Consider the following 25,075-nt stretch of genomic DNA (forward strand, 5'->3'; position numbering starts at 1 on the left):
AAACCAAATCTCACGCCTTGCCCCACTCTTGGGTTGGCAGGTCTGCGCATCCCTGATATAAAAAACAAGTTGTAATTCCAAGCAGAAAGTGTGGATGCACAACAAAAAGCTGTTTGAAATTATTAGCGGTGTGTGCAATCGTTTAGTTGTTCACGAATATAGTCATAATTAAAATAGCTATAAGAAATGCTTTAAATAATTTATTGTAATTGTAAATACCATTTAGCAGTGTAGTTTTGTTTCTGAAATTCTAGGCAAAAACTGATCTCTGTTAGTTACTGCAACAACAACAATATATCTAAAAATATGCTTAAATGCTAGTCAAACTTTCACATTTAATCAACCAGTCTATAGACGTATTCGTAAACAAATGCTAGCTGGCTGGCAAACCCGTCAAATAATGATTCCGAATGGTTCATATTAAATGAGAGCAAGCAATTAAACAAAAACAAGAATATATGTTATTCGCCAAACAAACCAACCTCTTCTGTTATGTCACGGAGAAGTAACCATTTTTTAACGAAACATTTACCTAAGAATGAGAGGAAAAATAAAACCTTTCGTTGCGAGTTGAAAAAACTATGCCGATGTTCCAAAATCACAGCGGGGCCGACGTGGAGGCGCAAGCAACGTATTACTACAAAACTAACAGCTAAGAACAAGGGCGACATTGACGTCTCACGCCAACTTTTGATTTTAGACGCCAATTAGAAGATATCGTTGCTTGCTTTATTAGCTTTCCTTCCGAATATTAGTGTTATTGTACGACGACCGCTACAACAACCGCTACAATATTTGATCTCGACTATTCCGTGTCTGCGTTTCGGGATTCCCTCCGCGACTGGACTCCAGTTTCGCTATCCCACCCTGAACAGCTTGTAGGTAATAAGTTAACAACGCATCGTTATATCTTATGACTTTTCACACATCTTAGGAGTTTTATTTTTTCCATCGCGTTTGTAAAGCCAGGTCGTGTCAACAGGATTTCTTATCATCGTGTATTGATTGATTTTCAGTAAGTTGCTCATCAATCTTGAATGTGACTGTGTCTTTCTTAACTAAAGGGTTAACTAAAAACGTGCATGATTTTAATAAAGAATGTTCCTTTAATGTTATTATTAGAGCAATAGCTTTTCTCTCAAAATTATTTATTGGTTATGTGTTGGTTCCTGCGACCAACACGTAGAGGCGACTAGGTCGGCTTACTCTACCGGTCTGCATTCACCCTTCACAGGGGCTGTGTACTGGTTGCCCGTGACCAACACGCGGAGGCGACTAGGTCGGCTTACTCCACCGGTCAACATCAACCACCTTACCCAAGGGATTACCCCCAGAGGGGTTTTATACTAGGTCGACAAGGTCGACCGGAGGTCGACGGTGTTTCTACGAATTTATCCCCACAGCACAGTCCATAGACTAGGTCTTTGGAGATAGCTATATGCTTGGGGTGGTTCTGATATCGCGCAAGGTAACAGAAAGAGTATGGTTCCAAATGCACTGCATATATTTGAACGAACATAAAGAGCCGAGGCCCTGCCTTAAGTACATTAGATTATGTAAATGAGATGCAAGGACCAGCCTCCTTTAGGGGCGTGGTTACAAGAAGGATAAAAAGGGAGCATAACTCCAGTTATAAATGATACAAGAAGGATGGCAACCTAGCGTTCCATCACACACGCCGCCCCTATAGACGACAATCGGCTATATAAAAAAAACAAACCAAAAAAAAAAGAATAAAATAATATAGGAAAACACAAACAAACTAGGACACACCACAAGATAGAGATAGTCAAGGTCTTTAACGGGATTCGGGTCGCAATCTTTCATTGGGTCGACAGCCGATTGGCCAACTCTTCTAGGCGACGGGCCGTCCGTCTGAGGTTAGAGGCCTCCTCTCGAAGGGCGTCCACCGTGACTCGGGGTCGAACGTCTCCCAGTCGGCTCTGGATGCTCCCGACCGTCGTTAGTGTCGTCCTGGGAGCCGGTATGGGTCTCCCCGTTTTGAGCGGACTACATTTCTGAGTTATCCGCTTTTTCTTCGGGGGAGAGGGAAAGGGTGCCTGGGGTCCTCTCCTCACGGGTGGCTTCATCTTAACCGGACCATAGGGTGTCGGTTTCTCGAAGGCCGGGGGGTTGACCAATCGGACCCTCTTGCTCCATGTGGGGTAGCTGGCACGGCCGACCTCGTAGATCTTAATGCCCGTTCCACCGTGGGCTTTCCGGATCTCCACATCCTGTATCCTAGACTGATGCTTGGCGATTGTGTCCCTCGAGGTCGAATTTCTCCCGCATTTGCAAAAGAACCTGGTAAAATGTTGCGCAATGTGAATCCGGCGCCGTCGAGGGGTGGATAATGATTGTTGGCACAACGGACAGTTGATACCGTTTTCCTGACATAACTTCCTTATTTTCCCGGTCGTTTCTTCTGAGATCCACTTGGTCGGCAGGCGGGAGTTCGGGGAGGAATCTTCCTTCGTCGAGTCGGAATCCATATCATCTAACGTTTCATTAGGAGCCGGGTGTAGTTCCAGTGGAATCACTAACTCCGATAGTAGAGGCAAGGCTCCGATAATTGGAGAAGCTTCTTTAATGGTCTCCTTGGTCACTTCCATGGCTGGAGGATGTACGTATGTGCGAGTGTCGAGCTGATAGCAAGAAATGAGCGCGCTTTCTTTGGTTTTCAAAATGGCCGCCCTCTGACCTTGACCCTTTCTGGCTTCTCCTGATTGGACAGTACTGGTGTCGTAATTTGCCAAATACGCAGGGGGCTTTCTTATTCGTTGGGGTCGTGTGGTGTTTCCAGCCCCAGTGGTACTAGCCTGAACTCCTACATTCCCCGTAGTTCTTGCTTCCTCGGTCGCCAATTCGCAGCCAGGGTCGAGGCCAGCCCTCGAGTTAGGGTTGTGTTCACCTGGAGAGGCCAAAAAATCTTCGCTGGGAAGCCGAAGTGGTTCCAATCTTCCCGGCGATTGTGGTATTGATAAATCTATTAATCGACTAGGCATAAGTGATTCTGAAATAACGGCATCTGGATTACCGTTTTCTCGTGGTACTCGCCTCCGGGGGTAACCTCTCATGTTGGAACGTCGGGCAGGTTCGACTTCAGCTGGGGCTCGTCCTTGTTGCACCGGGCTAGGGCGACAGAGCCTTAATCTTCCTTCAGCCTGAATGGATCGCTGTCCATATCTTTCTATTTCGTAAGTATGATTTTCGTGACTCCTTAGTACGCGATAGGGCCCCACATACTTGGCCGCTAATTTCGGATTCTCCCCTTTTCTTCGCCGCTTGCTTAGCAACCATACGAGGTCACCCTCATTGAACAGCGGAGGCTCTCTCACATCGGTTGATACAATTTCTTTCTGTCTATCTCGGAGGAGAGTGTGAGCTTGCATCAACCGGTCGTGAACAGTCTGGACATACTCGTGTATGCTCGTAAATGATTCCAACCTGTTTCCATACAGCAACTGGTCAGGAAGACGAAGCTCTCGACCCAACATCAAATAATTTGGTGTTTCCTTAGTGGCGGAGTGCGGTAGCCCTCGCAGCGTCCGCATGATCTGTGGCAATAATTGATCCCAGTCCTCTTGTCCTCTGCCCAGTAAAAGGGCTCGTAGGGAGTCACCCAGTACTCGATTGTTTCTTTCAACCACACCATTCCCTTCGGGGTGGTACAGAGTGGTCCTAGATTCGTCGACTCCCTACAAGTCACATAGCTTTTGAAACAAAGAGGACTCGAATTGGCTCCCCTGGTCGGTGTGGATAATTTCGGGCAGACCGAAGTAACTAAATACTCTCTCATCCAAGACCTGGGCCACCGTTGGGGCTGTAGCGTCAGGGATAGCTAAGGCATCCGACCACCGAGTGAAATGGTCAGTGAGTACCAACACCCAGCTATTTCCTCGAGGTGTCTGAGGTAGGGGTCCCACCAAATCTACGGCTAGACGCTGCCATGGCCTCCCGGCGTACAGTCGTTGTCGGTTCCCGGAGGTCCGGGCCTTTCCCGTCTTAGCCCGCTGGCAAACTTCACAAGAGAGAACTGCCCTCCTGATATCTCCAGTCATGCCCGGCCAGTACCAATCCAGCTGGACGCGCTTCAGGGTCCTTTCCACACCGCAGTGAGTTTGTTCGTGGGCCTTCCACAGGATCTCCTGTCTCAGTGTTTGGGGGCATACCACCACCACCCTTTCTCGCCCATTCTGAATGAGATGAAGGGTCAATACACCTGATTCGTCAATCTGGAGCTGATGGAACATCCGGGCCAATCGCTGCAACTCGGGGCTGCCTACTTGTAGTACGGCCTCTTCGATTCTTTTCCGGTTCCTGACGGCCTGGTAAATTATCCCTAGGTCGGTAGCGGGTCTCTGTTGCAATGCTCGTACTTCATCTAGCGAAGTTTGCACCACTGTCAACAATTCCGGAACCTTTGGGGCAGCTGGCGGTGAGAGATCTAAACTCGTGGCTTTAGCGTCTGCTTGTACCGCAACTTTATCAGTCTCTACAACGAGTCCTGGCTCACCTGCCACCTTGACGGCCCGTAACCGAGGGTTTTGAGACTTTCTGAGGGGGTTGTCCAACACTCTCGGTGACCCCGCACCGCATGGCAGCCGTACTGGAATTGGGCTGGCTGGTGTAGGAGTCGGGAGGCCGGGCCCTGATGTATGTCGGCTGCTGGGTAGTCGAGGCCATTCGTTTTCATCCAACTGGTGGGCGCTAGGACTGGGTCCTCCCATACCTCTTGGTGGTTGTACTGGAACTTGGTCCACTGGTACGGTAGTTTCCCGATTTGTCCCTGGGGGTACTAGTGAGTCACACACTTGTGACCTAGTTGGCCCCCGATCCCGCTTCTCAATGGCAGCACACTGTCGACAGTCGATGCACTGTTGTCGACTCAACCCATCGGCGTTACCGTGCTTAACGCCTTTTCGATGGATGATTCGATACTTGTGCTCGGCTAGGCTCTCCAGCCACCGGGCCACCTGGCAAGAGGGTTCCTTTCTCCGGTGCAGCCAAACCAAGGAGGCATGATCTGTCCGGATAGTAAACTCTCTGCCGTATAGGTATGGCCGGAAATGTCGGACAGCTAGCACGACTGCCAGCAGCTCTCTTCTAGTCACGCAGTAGTTGCGTTCGGCGGGGGAGAGGGTCTTGCTATAGTAGGCTATAGGTCGCTCCTTGCCTTGCTGGACCTGGGATAACACAGCCCCGGTCCCTACGCTACTAGCATCGGTATCGAGTACGTAGGGTAAAGAGGGGTCAGGATATGCCAGTACTGGAGCGTGCGTCAGTGACCACTTGAGCTTAAGGAAAGCTTCCTGTTCATCTTCCTCCCACTTCCAGGGGACCCCCTCGCTTGTCAACAATGTGAGAGGTTTGGCGATCGAGGCGTAGTCAGGTACGTATCGGTGGTAGTACCCAGTGGTACCCAAATACGATCTTAACTGAGTCACATCCTGTGGTGCTGCCCATTCACTGATGGCCTGAATCTTCTCAGGGTCGGTAGCCACTCCAGTGTTGCTGACTATGTGGCCCAGGTACTTAACTTGGGTCTGGAACAGACTGCATTTGGAGGGCTTTAATTTTAACCCGGCCTGCCTCAATCGTTCCAACACCTCTGCCAGCCCAGTGACATGACTAGAGAAGTCTGCCGACATGACGATGATGTCGTCTAGGTATAACAGCAAGGTTTTCCAGTGTAGCCCTTGGAGGACGCGTTCCATTAGCCGCTGGAAGGTAGCCGGAGCGGAGGTCAGCCCAAAGGGGAGCACCTTCCATCTCCATAATCCACTGCGTGTGGTGAATGCTGACCGTTCCTGGGCCTCAGCAGAGAGGGGTACCTGCCAATACCCGCTCATCATGTCCAGGGTACTAAAAAACTTGCTACCGGACAAGGCATCTAAACTCTCGTCAATCCGGGGAAGGGGGTAGGCGTCCTGGCGAGTGACACTATTGAGCTTTTTATAGTCCACACATAATCGCCACGCCCCGTCCTTCTTCCTCACCAAGACCACCGGAGAGCTCCAGGCTCCGTGAGCGGGCTCAATCATGCCTTGTTTCTCAAGGGCCGAAACCTGTCGCTCGATTTCGGCTTCTTTCTCATGTCCTACTCGATATGGGTGTTGACGGATGGGTTGTGCCTCTGGGAGAAGGGGGATTTCATGTTGTACCAGGGTGGTACGCCCCACGTCTTCGCTTCCTTGGCTGAACACATCCGCATAACGAACCAAAAGTTCTTCCAGCCTTCGGTGCTCGGTAGGGGACGAGCAATGGGGCGTCGCTTGTTGGAGCAAGTCCTGCATGTGGGGGGGCATGCTTGAAGGAGAAGGGGGAGGTTCCTTAGGAGTCTCGACATCCTCCTTTGCTGTCCAGGGAACCCCTATTTCGTCCGGCCCTACTCCAGTGTATTGTCCCACAATCATCCCTGTCGTCACGCTGACTGGATGGTCGGTAGGATTCATGCAGCGGATGGCCACTCTCCCCTTTTTACCGGGTTGATGTAGGCTGGCGGCCACCATCTAATTGCTTCTCACTCCCTCGATTAACCCGACTGGCTGATAGGAGGAGGACGTGAGACGCCCAGCAACTAGGACCTCGGCTCGAGGGGGAAGCGTTGTGGCTCGCATTATCTGAACTCCACTTGTCAGGGGTCGACCCTCTCTGTCAGTGCAAGTCAATTTCTGCCCATTTAACACCAACGTGAGTTGCTGAAAATTCATCTCACAGTGGTGGTCGACCAAGAATGGCATGCCCAGGATGGCATCCTCCTTCAGGGGACACACCACTAGAGATACAGTGACTTGGACGCTCCTGACTTTGACTGGGAGAGTGATGAGCCCGTGAAATTGCAGCCGTGTACCATCTGCCATCCGCCCATAGTCTTCTCGAACCTCTAATTGGCTTTTGACATCCTTGGGTAAGCGCTCAAAAACATGTCGTCCCAACAGATTACACGTGCATTCGGTGTCCACGAGAAACTGGACGGGCTGTCCTCCGATGCGACCTGGCAAGAAATAGCTGCTATTATGTGGCTTCCACAATTCATCTCCATGGGTTCGTCTGGCTTTGCTCATTCTCTGGGGGCCTTTCCTGGAAGGCCGAGACGGCTTTGGCCAGACGTACGTTTCTTCCTTGGTTTCTGAGGGTGGGAGACCTGCACACTCAGGTAAGGGCTGATACTGGTTATGCAAGGGGACCGGTGGCGAGCAGGGGGGGAGCCTGTGTCGCCTAGTCCGTCGTGGCCGTTGCCACTGGCCTTGCATTGGTATAGTAGATCCACAGTCAGCACTTCCCCCTACTGCTGTGGATGGAAACCGTTTCCCGACCTCGTGGCTTGAGGTGGTTGTCTTTGGATAACTTGAGGGCACCGGCGTTGTACATGCCCTGTCTGGCCGCAACCCCAACAGTTAGGTTCCCTTTTCTCCGCTCCCCGTCGTCCCAATCGGTTTCCTTCTTTTAGCCCATCTGTTAACCCTTTTATAGCCACTAGGACGTCATTCAGGGTAGCTGATGGAGGATCCGAGTGGACGGGGGCGACTGTAGCAGGGGTAGTCTCCTCCTCCACTGTCATTACTATGGGTCGAGCACCAGGCCGAGGAAGAGTGGGCTGAATTTGCAGGAACTCATTCCCTGCCTGCACTGCCTCCTCTAAGCTCTGGGCTCTTATTGCCAAAAGGTGGCGTTGGAGGTGCGTGTTTCCTAGAGTCAGGGAAAACGCATCCATGGCCATATTCGCTTGGTAGGAGTCCGGAAGGTCAGCGTATGCTATTTTCACTAGACGCTCCATCTCCGTTGCGTGTTCTTGGAGGCTAGTCTTTGGTTCCCTCTTGAGGTTGAGCCTACTCTTAGCCTCTCTCGGGGAGAGCCCGTACTTGGTGCGTAAGGCCGAGAAGATGGAGGCAGGTGAATCTCCTCGACTACAACCTCTGGCTCCCTCCTTCAAGGTCTCACGCAGGTGGAGGAGAGTGGCCTTCTCATTCCACTCATTAGCTTCTGCAACCTCTTCGAACTGGGAGATGAATAGTTCCACATCTTCACTCCCATCGAACTTCGGTGGCTTGAAGCTAGCCTCCTTCTTAGGCATTTGTAAGGCTCTAGTAATAGCCTCTGTCAGCTGACCAATCTGGTCGACCTGTTGTAGCTCTGCCTCAGCCAGATGTCTGGTAGCACTCCGTCGGCTGTTTGGCATGGTTACATAGGTTGTCTTAGAAGTCCGAGTTACCGCAGTCAGATCCTACCGCTGCCACCAGTGTGTTGGTTCCTGCGACCAACACGTAGAGGCGATTAGGTCGGCTTACTCTACCGGTCTGCATTCACCCTTCACAGGGGCTGTGTACTGGTTGCCCGTGACCAACACGCGGAGGCGACTAGGTCGGCTTACTCCACCGGTCAACATCAACCACCTTACACAAGGGATTACCCCCAGAGGGGTTTTATACTAGGTCAACAAGGTCGACCGGAGGTCGACGGTGTTTCTACGAATTTATCCCCACAGCACAATCCATAGACTAGGTCTTTGGAGATAGCTATATGCTTGGGGTGGTTCTGATATCGCGCTAGGTAACAGAAAGAGTATGGTTCCAAATGCACTGCATATATTTGAACGAACATAAAGAGCCGAGGCCCTGCCTTAAGTACATTAGATTATGTAAATGAGATGCAAGGACCAGCCTCCTTTAGGGGTGTGGTTATAAAAAGGGAGCATAACTCCAGTTATAAATGATACAAGAAGGATGGCAACCTAGCGTTCCATCACAGTTATCAGTCAGAACATTTTATCCATCAATAAGGCTACTTTCTCACCCGCATCAACCTGCATCATACACAAGGGTGGTGATATAAATAATTTATCTGGTTGTGGACCCATATCCGTACTTCCTATACTTTTAAAATTTACGAAAGACATATACTCACCGCGTTTCAAATACATTTAAATAGCAACAAAACTATAAGCAGCTCATGTTGCATTGTTCATGGTTTGAACATTTATATTATAACCTCAAAGAAACATTTAAATGACCTTGAACAAAAAGGTGATATAAGGAACTCGCGAAAAACCGGAAACGGCAGACGAGACATGGAGATGACAGAGTAAAGTTTCAAACTAAAAACTGATATGTTAATCTCTAAACATCTACCGAATAAACAGGTTCTTCAGGCTGGCCAGCCATCCCAAGCTATAATATAATTACTTATGAATATATAATAGTCAACAGCTTCATTCCCTACTAAAGACTACTAAGGTAATTATATAGAATAATACATCATGGTACCACGGTAGAATGAACTCACTACGACTACACTGAAGGCCACTAAACTGGAGAACTGGATTTCTACTGATTGTGATTGTTTACACTGCAGTGTTTTGGATCTTTTATTGAATTTTGTTACTTTGCTGACTGATAGTTATGGATGGCCTAAAGCCTGCTGGTGAGCTGTCCTTTGATGGCAATGTTGCGGAAAACTGGCGTAAATGGAAAAGATCGTTTCAAAACTACTTGTTTGCTGTCAATCTGGTTCTGGCTCCAGCAGTTGGGACTCCTCCTGTTGAGCCAGTTGGGAATATAGCCATTGCAAAGAGGCAAGTTGCTGTTTTGTTGCACTGTGCCGGTGAGGAGGCAGATGAAATTTTCAGTCAATTTGAGTTTCAAGGAGGAAAAAGTGCTGACGTGCTAGATGATGTTCTAGAAAAGTTTAAAGCCTACTGCAATCCCAGAAAAAATATATTGTATGAGTGGTTTGTCTTTTGGTCGTTATCGCAGTCCGATGGTGAGCCAATAGACCTCTTTGTCAAGAGATTGAAAACTCAAGCTGCCAAGTGCGAATTTGACCAATTGAAATACAGGATGTTGTTGTGTAGGATCGTTTTTGGGTTGTCTGATAACAAACTGAAAGAGAGGCTACTTCGCGATGGTGATATCACACTTGTTGGGGCTATGGATATAATAAGAGCCGCTGAGATAACTAAACAGCAATTGACCAAAATGGCTGAAGGTGATAAATCCTCTATAGCTGCTGTTGTAGTGGACAAGCCAGTGACTGCCAATAAAAGTTATATAACAAACTCAGTGGACAAGCCAGCGACTGCTAATAAAAGTTATATAACAAACAGCAAGTTTTGCACATACTCTAACCCGAGAGGTAGATGCCCGGCATGTGGGAAGCAGTGCCGAAAATGTGGAGGTGCCAATCACTTTGAGAATGCTTGCAATGCCGCAGGGCCAAGGCAGTCTGTGAAAGCCATAGAAACTAATAATGAGAAGCAGATGGAAACGTTATTCATTGGTATGGTTAATGCTCCGGAGACGGTTTGTAAATCTTGGTATGAGACTCTAGTTCTTTCAAGCTGTAATAATCACAGTTCGGTCGCTTTTAAAATTAATACTGGTGCCCAGACCAATGCTGTTACCAAAGAGATCCTCAACAAACTGAATGCCGAAATGAAACCCAGCAATGTGAAACTGAAAGGCTACAACAATGTCGACATAACAAATCATGGATATGTGGAGCTGAAGGTCAAACACAGACAAGAACAGAGTATGCAAAGGTTTGAAGTAGTCGATAATGGACGGTGTCCTATTTTAGGCCTAGAAGCATCCAAAATGTTAGGCATTGTGAAGCGTGTCAATGAAGTAACCACCTCTGATCTACTGGAGAAATATGCAGATGTGTTTGAAGGTATTGGTTGTTTGTCAGGTAAACATGAAATCTCTGTGGATCCCACAGTGAAACCTGTCATTCATGCTCCACGGAGAGTACCTATCAGTGTGACAGATAAACTCAAGAGTGAACTCGAGAGCATAGAGAAATCGAACATTATTGCTAAAGTCGAAGAACCTACACCATGGGTAAACAGTCTTGTGTGTGTTGAAAGAAAGGACGGAAGCTTGAGAATATGTCTAGATCCAAAAGATTTGAACAAAGCTGTCATGAGAGAGCACCATCGAATACCTACAATGGAAAACATAGCCTTTAAGTTCACAGGCATGAGGTACTTTGCAATACTGGACATGAAGCATGGGTATTGGCACATACCTTTATCAAAGAAGAGCAGTCTGTTGACGACATTCAACACCCCGTTTGGGCGATACAGTTATCGTCGATTACCATTTGGCCTTCATTCTGCAGCTGAAGTTTTTGAAAAAAAAGTGGAGCAATGCTTCGAAGGAATCCCCATGGTTATCTATTTTGATGACTTGATTGTGGCAGGTCACACTCAGATCGAACATGATGAAAATCTGGAGAAGGTCCTACAAAGAGCTAGAGAGAAAAATGTAAAATTCAACAGAAGCAAAATCCAACTCAATCAGTCTCAAGTCAAGTATCTGGGTCATATTGTGTCTGGTGAAGGACTGAAGCCAGATCCTGACAAGCTGGAGGCGATAAGTGAAATGCCCAATCCCACAGACAAGCTGGGCATTCAGCGGATATTGGGCACCCTAAATTTCCTGCGCTCATACATCCCCAACATGTCTGCTCTTACCGAGCACCTACGAGCGCTCATGAAAACAGATGAGTGGTCTTGGGGGCCTGCCCAGGAAGAATCGATGAAAATTATCAAGCGGTTATTGCCCAGTGAGCCAATTTTGAAGTACTTTGATGTAAAAGCAGATGTACAACTACAAGTAGATGCCTCACAAAGTGGGCTTGGGGCTGTATTGCTTCAAGGTGGCCAAACCGTAACTTATGCCTCAAGAGCACTTACTGATGCTGAGCGTAATTGGCCACAAATTGATAAGGAGTTATTGGCCATTGTCTTCGGATGCGAAAGATTCTACAGCTACCTTTACAGTCGCCCAGTTAACGTGGAAACAGATCATAGGCCTCTGGTGAGTATTGTCAATAAGCCACTCCAAAAAGCTTCACCTAGACTTCAGCGACTACTATTGCGACTCCAGAGGTATCAGATAGCAACCGTAACCTATGTACCAGGCAGATATTTGCACATTGCCGACACTCTATCGCGAGCGTACCTCCAAAAGATAACCAGTGATCAAAGAGATTTGGAAACTGAAGTAGTAATGATTCATACCTTGGAAATCAACTGTGGATTTGAAGAGAAACTCATTTTGGCTTACAATGAAGATAATGCAATGCACCAAGTGTCTCAAGCTATACAGTCAGGATGGCCTTGGAGTGCAAGGAGCGAGGCTCCATCAGTGATTCAACCCTACTGGAATGTAAAAGACGAGCTGTATCAACAAGATGGCTTCATATATCTCGGTGAAAGGTTAGTGATTCCTCACAAAGAGCGTAGATATGTCCTCAACATGCTACATGCTGGTCATCTTGGCATCCAGAAATGTTGTGACCGAGCCAAGAGTTCCGTTTACTGGCCGGGTTTATCTAACGACATTCAGGTTGAAGTCTCCAACTGCAATGCTTGTACGAAATTCAGCAATCGACAGCTACGGGAACCTCTCATACCACAGGATATTCCCGAACTGCCATGGAGCAAGGTGGCCATGGACATTCTTGAATATAAATCTTGCAGTTATCTAGTAGTGGTAGATTGTTACTCTCATTTCCCTGAACTCAGAATCTTAAAACACAAGAGGGCTGTAGATGTTGTCATGGCCCTCAAGTCCGTCTTCTCAGTGCATGGTAGTCCTGTACAAATCATGGCGGATAACATGCCTTTTAACAGTCATGTAATGAGAGAGTTTAGCGACGATTGGAATTTTACTATAGTAACGTCAAGCCCTCACTATCACCGCTCCAATGGTTTCGCGGAGCGGTACGTCCAAACAGTAAAGCAATTTCTAAAGAAATGTGAAGTCACTGGTGAAGATGTCTACAGATCTTCGCTAGCCTACAGAGAAACTCCGGTGTCTGGGTGTCCCTACAGCCTGGCCGAAATGTTGTTCAATAGGAGTATTCGAAGGGGGCTTCCAAGGACAACAGAATCGCTCAAACCGGCTGTAAGAGCTGGACATCAATCGTTATTGCAAAAACAAGTGAAACAGAAAGAGTATTACGATAAGGGAACCAGATCACTGTCGAGTCTTGAACCTGGTGACAGTGCTTATCTACGCACAGACGAACAAGAAGAGTGGAGACCCGGCACGATTGTTGCTGAACATAACGCACCTAGGTCTTATCTCGTCGATAACGGGAAGAATGTAGTGAGACGCAATCGAGCACACATTAAATCTCGTCCCTTACTCGAACGGCCAGAGGAACCAGCGATACCTTCTTGTCAACCTACTGGTGCCGCTGTCCCTGTAGATCCGGCATCAAATCTTCACTCCTCTGCAGAAGCTACATCGGGCCCAAGCGTGCTTCCTGATGTTAGATCGCCTCGGGCTCCATGTGCCTCGCGTGGCATCCCACACCCAAAATATTGGGATTACGAGATGAAGTAATTAAATACTTCATCATCAACACTATATTTACATAGACACTATATCTACGCTGCTATTATCATATGTCTAATCGCTTTTGTTTCTCTACTATAAGAAAAAAAGATGTTGCATTGTTCTTGGTTTGAACATTTATATTATAACCTCAAAGAAACATTTAAATGACCTTGAACAAAAAGGTGATATAAGGAACTCGCGAAAAACCGGAAACAGCAGACGAGACATGGAGATGACAGAGTAAAGTTTCAAACTAAAAACTGATATGTTAATCTCTAAACATCTACCGAATAAACAGGTTCTTCAGGCTGGCCAGCCATCCCAAGCTATAATATAATTACTTATGAATATATAATAGTCAACAGCTTCATTCCCTACTAAAGACTACTAAGGTAATTATATAGAATAATACATCACCTCACAGTCAGGATTTAGAACAAAACACTCTTGCATCACAACCATTCATCATCTCTACTCCACTTGGTCAAACATGATCAAAAACAAAAATACTTTAGTCATCATCGTTCTTGACTTTCAAAAGCTTTTGACATTGATAATCATAATATCCTTATTTCAAAACCTGCAAACATAGGAATAACTGGTAAATTTATTGACACCATCGGGCAATATCTGAATGGACGGCACCAATGCGTGAAAATAAAAAATATCTCCTCAGATGCTCTTCCTATAGCTACTAGCGTTCTACAAGGTTCAATTCTTGCACCCACATTGTTTCAAATTTTTATTAATGATTTACTTAAATTTTCACTCCACAGCACACCTCATGCTTATGCTGACGATACCTCATTCTCTATATTCGCAACTGACCTTTCATGTCTCTAATCTAAAATAAATTCAGACTTAAGACTTATCCGACATTGGTGCTTGACAAATCGAATGTCTCTCAACATTTTGAAATATCACTATATTTTAGTAAACCCACCATTGAATTTCCCTTTGACAATTTCTATATTCAACAGTACCCTAAAAAGACAATCTACTTCTAATCTACTTGGCTTTATCATCTAGGATTCCTTATCATGGCTAGACCACATATCATTCATTTCAAATAGAATATCATCTCGCCTACGTTTGTTTTATAACATTCATCATCTTATGAACTTTGATACTGCCAGACTATTACTATAATTTTATCCATTCCTATCTTATATATGGCCTACATGTGTTCTACTCAACAACACCTGTAAAATATACCAACACACTATTTATGTTACAAAAAACACCATTTTGCCTGTGTAGATTCCTAGCACTTCATCTGACTCACTCTAGGTAAACTTATCAAAATATTTATTGGTAAACCTTTTCTCTGTATGTAGTAAGAGACTCTGACTGTTTTTACAGGGTGCTCAAAGTAGATATGGCTTCAGAGTCTGTAGTTTGTGGATACTGTATGGAGAAGGATGAGCAGCTGGTTGATCCAAGGTCACTCCCTTGTCATCATGTCCATTGCTATCCTTGTCTTGTTGGAGACTTTGAGAATAACAGAATTGTCAGATGTGGTACTTGCAAGTAAGTTGTGAGATATTTTAAACCTTTTGCAGGACCTCTTAATGAAATGAGTTGAGGACATGCATAAACACTTATCATCAGATGTTTTATTTAGTATTGGTGGCTATTTTTTTTGCCTAGATATTCTAGAAGTCATATTAAAATCCGCAATTTTTTTAATCCGAGTCAGATCTACATTAGTTTTAGTGCACCCAGTTGTCAAATTTTTACCCTTTGTTGAAGTTATAATTATAAGTTATAAGCTAAAATAAAAGGTTATATGAGGCTTATTCAACAAATGAATTGTATTGAGTCAATTATCTGGTATCTTTTACTTACTGTAAAACTGCATTGACTCAGAGCATCCTACCAGGTGAAATGAATTAATGGGAGTCTTTAATGTCACTATAAAGTGATTGTCTCGATTATTTATTTTTCAATAAGCAAAATGACTCAGCTCCAAAAGCCTCACTCTCTTCTATTATTGCTGTGTTGACAAAAAATCCATCACAAACATAGATATACTGAGAACATAATCTGTTATTTGATGTGCGCCAGAACAAAGGTATCAGTGCCATTCTATGTTGCTAGTCTCACACATTTTTACAAGAACTCTAAATCACTGCATATATTTTATTGGTCAACAATATGCAATTTGCAATTATATAGTGTAGATCTATGGTTTGCATGCACTCTGACAATAAACATATTTTTAAACTTTACATATGCTCGCAAGTTTCGTTCATATAACGACTCCCCTTTTGCCTATACAGAAAAATTGATCACTAATCGCAGTGTTAACAGATCCCTCAAAACTTTGCCGCAATACAAAAAGTTAAGTTATCATTCTTTTGAAAGCCAACCTGTTAGGGTATTAGTTTTTTTGTTACTCACCAAACAAAGCTTGAAATCTTGGTTTCAATTATTACTATTTCTGTTTAGGATGGTTGCAAATATATCCGTAAACAGGGACCCAAAAAATATTTTTGCTAGTGAAATTCTTATTACACTATTATATTAGATAATACAGTCGGCATTTTGGTCAAACTTCAAATTTCTCCAAAAACATTTTTTCCACACAATAGCGTTTACTTTTTGCAGCTGTTTTTTTTCTAAAATACAAAAATTTGCAAAGACGTAAATTCTAGTTTTACAGAAAAGATTGAAAAAACTTTTCCCACGACCAAACAAGCGAAGCGAATGTTTGAAAGTCTTTATGATAAATGCATGTGCAGACAACTTACGAAAAGTATTCATCAACAACTTCGCAAACCCTTGTATCGAAATCTCATCAACAAATATAACCATTTTTTGTAGAGTCGTTAAGGTATAATAACGATGCAAAACACTTATGAACCTATTTAAATATATTACCAAGTCTTTGAAAAGTGTTGACAGTATCGTAAAACTTACCCATGTGATCGGATTATACATAAATAGACAGATTAATTCGGCCAAAAAACGCAACAAAACGCTTGAAAAGATAGGTTTACTAATAGTTAAGACTGGCCTACGATACGCCAATAAAGCCGTGCGACATATAGTAGAACTATTTAGCAGTGGGCATTTCACGAGAAAAACGTGCTTATTTCCCCAGTCTATGGCATTGTTTACTTGCTAAAGTTTCTAGTATTTTTGTTAGATTTAATTATAAGAATAATTAATCGAATTTATTTAAAGGTTTCTGTAATAAACGAAGACCGTTTGAGGCGTAGACCGGTTTACAGGTACGAAATTGTGGTACACACTACACAGTTTATCAGCCCTATGTTTTTTTGTCCAATTCTCGAAGGTTTGATTAAATTATTTTAAACGTTAGCCGAAATTCTTTACAACCTATGTACAAGCTAGGGCCGAACTTCAATGCCCCTTTATGACGAGAACACTTTTTTATTTTGCTCCAGTTTGCAGAATACTTCCAGACGCGTGAACGCTCATACTTGCTTTCTGTTAAGTATCGCTATCAAAGCCATTCTACATTCAACACAACCAACTTTCAAACTGTGTATAGTACACAGTAGCTTGCCATTTTACTTCTAATTTTGCATTTCAGAGTTATAATAAACATATTTCCTTATTGTTGTTGTTAAATTACATACATTACAGTAGGTTAGGCTTACAGCTTTAATTAATATTTATTTTATTGTTGTAAAACATAGGTTTGAGATAGTATTAGATTAGGTGTGATTTTTAGTGTGATTAGGTGGTTTTTATTGTTGTAAAACAGCTTTGAGATAGTAATAGATTAAGTGTGATTTTTTGTGTGATTGGTTGTGATTTATTGTTGTAAAACATAGGTTGGAGATAGTAGTAGATTAGGTGTGATTTATTGTTGTAAAACATTCTTTTTGGCAACTACTTTTTCAACAACCAACACTGCCATTTCTTTTTTCCATTATCACTTATTTCGTTATCAGGTCGTGGGCTGTATGACAGGGGAATTTTTAGTTATAATGTAAAAAAAATTTAAATGATTTTAAGAGTACGGACTGTATACCAGCAAAAGTGGTAGGCATGACTTAATTCCATCTAAAAAGCAATGAAATCTGAAGAGAAATAGTTGATATTTGCCATACAAACAGTCAAAAGACTGAGGCAATCCTCGTAGCCAAATTAGTGATTTTGGTTATGATCATTTCGATGTTTTGCCATAAGTCAATTTTCTGGTAAGAATTGATTTTGTTTATTTTTGGAAAATAGAATTCAACTGAGTCACTGAAATTAGGATAGCTAAGAAATTGAGAATTGAAATGCGGAGTTTTGTGATGAGTTTTGAATTGAATCAATTCTCATGCAACACATGGTGCAAAATAATTGGGAATTGAATTGTTAATTTTTTGATAAGAATTGAAATGAACTGAGTTGTTTTTAAAGCCTTATACCCGTCACTTCATCTTAGCTCTTCCATCAGCTTTTTCAAACATTAGTGAAAGTGCGAGGAACATTACTACACTTCAATAAAAGCAGAAAATTAGTAATTTGTTTATATTGCTTCATATGTATCAATTGGTAATCAAAATTCATTTTAATATTAAAAATTAAAAGTTCTAAAAATGAAAATATACCAATTTTCTAGATTAAGACTCTCTCTCTCTTATCTTTCTCATCTTTTTTCTTGTACGCTTTTTTGCTTTCCTTTTTCTCTCTCCTCTCTCTCCTTTTATTTTCTCTCACTCTATCTCTTCTCTGATTTTTCTAACATTCTTTTTTTCTCTCCCTTCTTCTTTCCTTCATCTTTCTCATCTCTCTCTTTCATCTCTTTCACATCTCCCTCTCACTTCCCACTCTCTTACACTGCCTTTTTCCTTTTCTCTCCCTCTCTTTTCAAACACTCACCTTTTGTCCACTTTCACAAAAAATAAATACAACTTTTGACCTTTCTAAACTTCATAATTTTTGTATATTCGTTTTTTAAGATAAACTTGCATACCATTTTAGTAAGTTTCATCAATATGTATCGATGTTCTCTGATCTTTTGTGCTAGTTTTTAATTGTTTGAGGTGATATGACTGCCAGGATGTTTTATGAATTGACAATGTGTGGTCGCGGTTAAAACACTTATAAGTAAAATATGTGCTGAAATAATGTCATCAGTAGCGCCACTGCCTGTCTCTCTTGTGATCCAAATTGGCTATATTGCTGAATTTGTGGCAATAAATGACTCTAATAATCTCTATTTTGTCAATGTGTTTGCCGAAATGCAACTATAGATGTCATAGCCACACTTCCGCTTGAATCTGATCACACTAACTGTGATCAAGGGTTTCTATTCTACTCTTGGAACAAACAGATAAAACAACTGCAAATTAAGTAACAATATCAATACTTTCATATAAAATCGATACTTATGTATAAGGTAATCTTTAACCTGATAAAATTACTAGAAAGCACATGATTTTTGCCCTCGGTGTTCTTCTTATTTATGAAAACTAGTTGTAGTTATGGTTTATCATTGTTATGTCACAACTTTCAGAGCCGTATTTGATGTGACATTAACAAGGTTACCGTCTGCAATGAAAGGAGAAGGCAACTTACACTTTTGTGACACCTGTATTGACAATAAGACAGAAGAGCAAGCACTGAGCTATTGTACGACCTGTAATAGGATGATGTGTACTAAACACTTAGAGGTAAGTTTCAACATTATTCAACGCTGGGCTCTACTCACCTAACTCTTGCTGTTTAACTAGGTGTCATTATACTTTTTTTTTATTCTTTCAGTCACATGGTCAGTTCTACCCTCTACATAAAGATGTTCTTGACATAAAAGAGTATAAGAACAAGGCCCAAATGTGGGAAGAACACAGATGTGTTACACATCATGATAATCTGCTCACAATGGGGTGTTCAACTTGTTATCAAGTACTGTGTGTGACATGCATGGATGGTACAAAAGGATGCATTGATGGTAAGTACTACAGCAGGAGTTTTCATATCGACTCTATTAAACAGTTATTGAAGGCAACAAGTCACCAATATTTGCATTTTTAATCCATTGTTGCTATTATTGCAGAGATAGTGTATTATGTGATTTTGTGTGATTAACAGTTACTACGTTTCAATCAGCGCCACTTCTTACCACAAAAAACTTAAGGGCTTTCTAATTAATAGTGAATCACATTTGGCTGAGTGTGAGTGAGCTTGAAAACTATGAATTACTGTGATACATAAGGAATAGCTCCATGAATTACTTTAATTAAAAATCAAGACTATGAAAAGGCGTTACTTGTATCAAATAATGCTATGGACTGCTGCAATCGTCAGTGAATCACTCTATGAAAAGAGACTATTGATACATTATCACTGAGCTCACATGATTATTAAAAAATTCATGCCTGGTAGTCCTGCAGCAGTTTCTCATGGCTACTAATAAAAATTTTCATTAAATTGAATGTTGCAAGTAGATAAATTAAGCTTAGAGTGATCAATGACGTTGAAATATCACCTTATATATTCTTATCGTTCAGTACTTATTTGATCAGTAATTTGTTTAAAAGAGTGTTTGTGTTTACTAAATCTTTGATTACGTTTTTTGAGATGTTGAGATATTTACAGAGTAATGGTAACCCCAAAGTTTTCAGATTCAATGATTTTGCTATTAAAAACTCATATTTTATAGGTTCTGCACACACCACCATCAACCTTAATACAATGGTGAAGTTGCTAAAAGATAAAATGGATAAAGTAAAGGCTGAGGCTTGGGTTAAGGAAGAGAAGTTATCCACTCTTCTCAAGTGCAGTGTCAAAATACTCTCAGAGTATGAAAAGAAGACCAAGGTACTTGTTGATCAGTTACACAGATCAAGAGATAAACAGGTAATAATTTCATATAATATGAGTATTTACAAAACAAAAATAACGAAATTTACAAAAAATGTTGAATTTTTTTCTAGTCATGAGTGACTCTTGGGATATGTATTATGTATAGAAATGTTTACAATAAGCATATACGTACTTAATATATAGGCATATTCCTACAAGTATAGGGATTGCAGTTTGCATATGATGTAAAACTTGAAATGTTTATAACTTGCCCTTTTAATGGCTTTGCATTTGTGCTTGTTTACATTTGAAACTTTTTAATTAGCAGCTATTTGGTAAAACATTACATGAATAGTAATGTTACCTCCACTATTAAAATTGTTGAAATTCGAATTAGTCTCGTGATAGTAATGACGACTTGTTTAGAATAAATTTGGTAGTGGTAATTCATAGATATATTATATTATTAAGGTAAAAATTATAAATTTGTACAGAATAATGTGTATGTTACGCTATAATGATATAATCACACGAGATTTGGTAGAGTAAACGCACTCAGAGCAACGGTTCAGAGATGAGCAAATATTTCCACCAGCCATATTTAGAGATGTCTCATGTTGGTTGCTAATTAACCAACCAGTTCAACATTCCATTTCAAGTTATGATGAGTTAGTGTTTTTATCGACAATTTGCAATTTCCTTATCATTGATGTTAGGTATTTGGGGTAAACAACATTTTCTGTGTTTTCAAAGTAAAAATAATTATTTATTTAAGCTATGCTATTTAGCATTTTTGGGTTGACTGGCTAATAATTTTAGCAATCAACTTTTTTTTGTAAAGACTCATTAAAAGAAGAACTGTTCTTTTTTAAGCTGTTTCAATTTTAAGGAGTTAACAACCCTAAGGATATCTGCTTGTATGTATAACTTTAACGCTTGCTAACTCAAAGGTGAAATTATCTCAGGATGATATCATGGTTTAAAACACACTCTGTAGACTACTTGCACAACATATAGATTCTATTTCAACATCACAGCACGGATATATTGTATGCACTATTCTCTTCAACTCACATGGTCTACATTATTTATAGTTATCAGAGCTACGTAGAATGTATGAGGAATTAGAGAGGGAGCTGGTAGGCAACAGGAGGACATCAAAGGAACAGCTAGTAGAATTTATAGAGAGAGATATAGGAGTTAGGATGACAGAGATGAACACTCTACTTCTTCTACAAGATGCTAAATTCAAGGAGTCACATCAGGTAGGTACATGTTTGTATTTTAGTCTTTCATAAAATGTGTCTTTGTTTATAAACACTTTTGTGTCTCGGTGTGAACTGCTCAGAATCCTAACTGTATGGCAAACTTTGATGAGATATCAATAATGCATGCAATTGAAAATAAATTAACTAACAATTAAATTAAAAAAACATTAAAAAAAGTTTGGAAAATGTCTAAGCTTGCGAGACTTGTCCCCAGCCAGCTCAGTGTTAAACAAATTGTGATACTTTATTGGCATTAATTTCATATTAAACATAAAAGTTTTTCATATTATGCCTTGCAAGGATCATAAGAGTGGTTTTAGTTATTCACAATATTTATATAAATTTTAGCTTTAGCTCATTATTTCCAGAAAATAATTGAAACTCTCACAATATTTCTTACTCTTAGTTATAGCCCTCTGAAGTTTCAATACTTTCACTGAGCTAGTACTTTCAGTTAGCCCTTGTGAAAGCATTGAAATTTTGGTAATTTTATCAGACAAACACAGCTTCAATTTGATGAGCTGGTTTAGCAGCGCATAGTAATATAGTTACTACTTTACACATAGGATAATCACAATATGCAAATTATTCAACAGGTTGATATAGTAAACAGCTTCACAGCTACATATGAAGAGATCAGAAGATTTATCGATGAAGATCTACCTTCCTTGACATTGACCAATCAGAAGGCACTTTTTGCCCAAGGTATATTTTGCATGTTAATCTATCACTTATGTGGTAGATCAGAAAGAGCCTTAAAGCTTATTCAATAGTTTTAGTTGAAAAATGCCATATAAATCTTGGAAAATCCAGTTCAATATGTGAGTCAAATTTGTTAATCTTAAGTTTTATTTGTTTTCCGCATCGAAATAATAGCATAATAATTATCATTTGTTCTGTTCTCTTGTTTGTTGCTTTCAGTTAAAGTGCAGGAACCAGAGTTACAGATAATTGATGATGCTGCTATATCTACCTACATTCTCACTCCTCCAACATTGCTCAAATTCAAGAAAATAGTGCCTGTGTCTTCAGCATACTTCACAGTGGCTCATCGAGACAAATTCACATATGCTGGCAGAGTTGGATCAACCCTATATAAAATAGATGAGTCAGCCAACCCGGTAACTTCACTCTCAACACTTGAGGGAAACAACATAAATGGACTGTGTTTGTATAATGAGAAACTATTTATTCTAGTTTATCCATTTAAAGTTATAGTAACTGATCTAAATGGTAAAACAATCACAAGCTGGAATCACTGTGATACTATTAGCCAGCCTGTCAACAAGCTAGTCGTAACTGGAGATAAAGTAGTAGTCCCTAATAGGTCTAACAAATGTCTGACAGTCTATTCACTGGATGGGCAGTTTATTAAACGTATTCCTTGTCTAAAAGATGGTGAATGGGGAACGATGGCTCTGTGTGCTCCGGACCAGGAATCTGTTGTTGTGTCTTCTTGTGAAACATCAACAGTGTTTAGAGTGAATGTAGAGACAGGAGAGACAGTGTGGACTTCCGCAGAAGTGGATAATCCTGGTGGAGTAGCCTGTTATGAAGGGGACTACATACTAGTAACACCTCTGCGCTCAGTATATGCAAATATACACATATTACAGGCTGATACTGGTAATTGTTGTGTTTAATTAATTAATTATTTTTATCACAACTAAACGCATTATGAAGTAAACTTCAAATATGGTTTTGCTGAGCATTTTTGTATTAAATTTTTATACTTACTCTGAAATAATTGTTTAAAAACCACAGTGCTTATACCATCAGTATGGTTACATTAGCTAACTATGTATATTAATGTGTTTGTTGTTGCTAGTAGATAGTGCCTAGTAGTGAAGCATTATGATTCAATTGGTTTGACTGCATGAGGAAAAATTATAGCACCGTTGACCCTGATTGGCTGATTTTGTAGATAATCTGTGATTGGTTTCTACCATTTGAAACCGGTAGTTAATTAGTAAACTATAGAGTTCGGGTAGATAGTAAACTTTTTTTTGAATAAATTTGGATGAAGAAGAAGAAAGTAAAAGATATGCCATGTTTGGACAGTGTGTTTGTAATGATAACTTAAGGGTAGGCTTTAACAGTATTACATTATGATAGCATCTAGATAGTGAATATGACTATAGATAAAACTATAGTATTGATGGAGTGCTAAAAGAAATAATATGAACAAAAACCGATAAAAATACATTAATTTGCATCACTACTTTAAAGATTAATACTAGCAGGCTACTTAAAAATGTCTCACTTTCAGATTTTAGTATTGAGCAATTAGGATGTTCTTTGCTAGAAGTACTAGCATAATAATAGTTAATACCACACAAACTGAGGTAAAATCTGAATATATCTGACAAATGAATGAAAGAGTCTGATGATAAACTCAAAGAAGTTTTATGAATGAAAACTAATCAAATATATTTGAAATGCTTTCATAAAAGAAAAGTATTCACATCACTTTCATATTTTGCTATTTTTTATTTTATAGATATTTCATATAAATGTGAGAATCATTTTTGGTGGAAGTATTAATACGTAAGCTCTATATTTCTTTATAGGCAAGCATCTAGGGATGCTTATTGACTCAGAAAAGAGGGGTTCTTCAAGTGTTTATGACATGTGTATATCAGGAGACACTCTGATAATACCAAGATATGATGAGAAGAAAGTACTATATTATCAGTTATTGTGAAAGTGACATTGATTACGCGCTGAGATTTTAAAATGAGTAAGTATTAGACACAATGGAGAGAGTTTTCTGTATTTACCAATTATTTCTTGCTTTGAGTGCATCTCCTTAACAATTGACTTTTTCTCACACAATCATATGTATTATGTGTCTTCAGTATCTTATATAGGGTGACAAGTTAAAATAGCAGTGTATCAACGTAGCTTTTTATGTTATACATGTATAAACAAGGGGTGATAGTATGATAATATACCGGTGTATTAATTTTGGTACATTAAAAGGTGTTCTGAAACTTAAATTTTTACAAGATGATTTTGTCAGTCGAAGTTTGTTTGCTACGGATTATAACTTACTATGTTCAATTATGACAGCGATTTAAATTTATAAGTATCAGATGTCATTATTTCTTGCTTTTGTTTTATTGTCGTTCTTTGGAACTCAGCTATTTAGTTTTGCTGTTTCATATATTCTGCTTTGTTCACAAATCAGTTATAAGTTTGTATATGTATTTAATACGGCCTACCTCAGAGAGGAAATAATACCATGTGTACTTATACTGTTATACTTTGGAGATGCATGGTCATTATTGGCCCCTGATATGAAGCTGACCTTCGTTGTTTTGAATCGAGATATATTTTGTTTAGAGTTCATATATTCTGTGTTTTAATATAACTCGATGCAGAATTGCAAATATTTTATAATTAAACTCAATAAATTGTACCAATTATATTTTTACTTAAAGTTTTACAGCGCAAAATTTCACGACTATAAGATTTGCTGAGAACGACTATAAACTCTGTGGAATACGTATTCGATGTATTGCAGTTTCCAGCACTTTAAAAGGGCATGTCAAAGATAATGTACAATTTATACTCCCTTCCTCCAGAAACTTTCCAGATTGTGAACGCTTTGAAATTGAGTCTAATTCGTTACCTAGTCTAGCATTGAGTCACAGTAAAAATGTTGATATTCATTTTATAAGC

The 25,075-nt window shown here is 40.8% G+C and overlaps 2 long non-coding RNA genes across 2 annotated transcripts in view; both read left to right on the forward strand.

Annotated features, from left to right (window-relative positions):
• LOC137388641 (uncharacterized) overlaps positions 1–25,075 on the forward strand; it is a 166,263-nt gene that overhangs the window by 108,301 nt on the left and 32,887 nt on the right. The window lies entirely within an intron of this gene.
• On the forward strand, positions 774–18,988 carry LOC137388642 (uncharacterized). Its single transcript, XR_010977979.1, has 3 exons — positions 774–878; positions 14,715–14,882; positions 18,835–18,988. It is a non-coding gene; the product is annotated as an uncharacterized lncRNA (long non-coding RNA).

This window comes from Watersipora subatra, chromosome 2 (assembly GCF_963576615.1).
Source record: "Watersipora subatra chromosome 2, tzWatSuba1.1, whole genome shotgun sequence".
NCBI lineage: Eukaryota > Metazoa > Bryozoa > Gymnolaemata > Cheilostomatida > Watersiporidae > Watersipora > Watersipora subatra.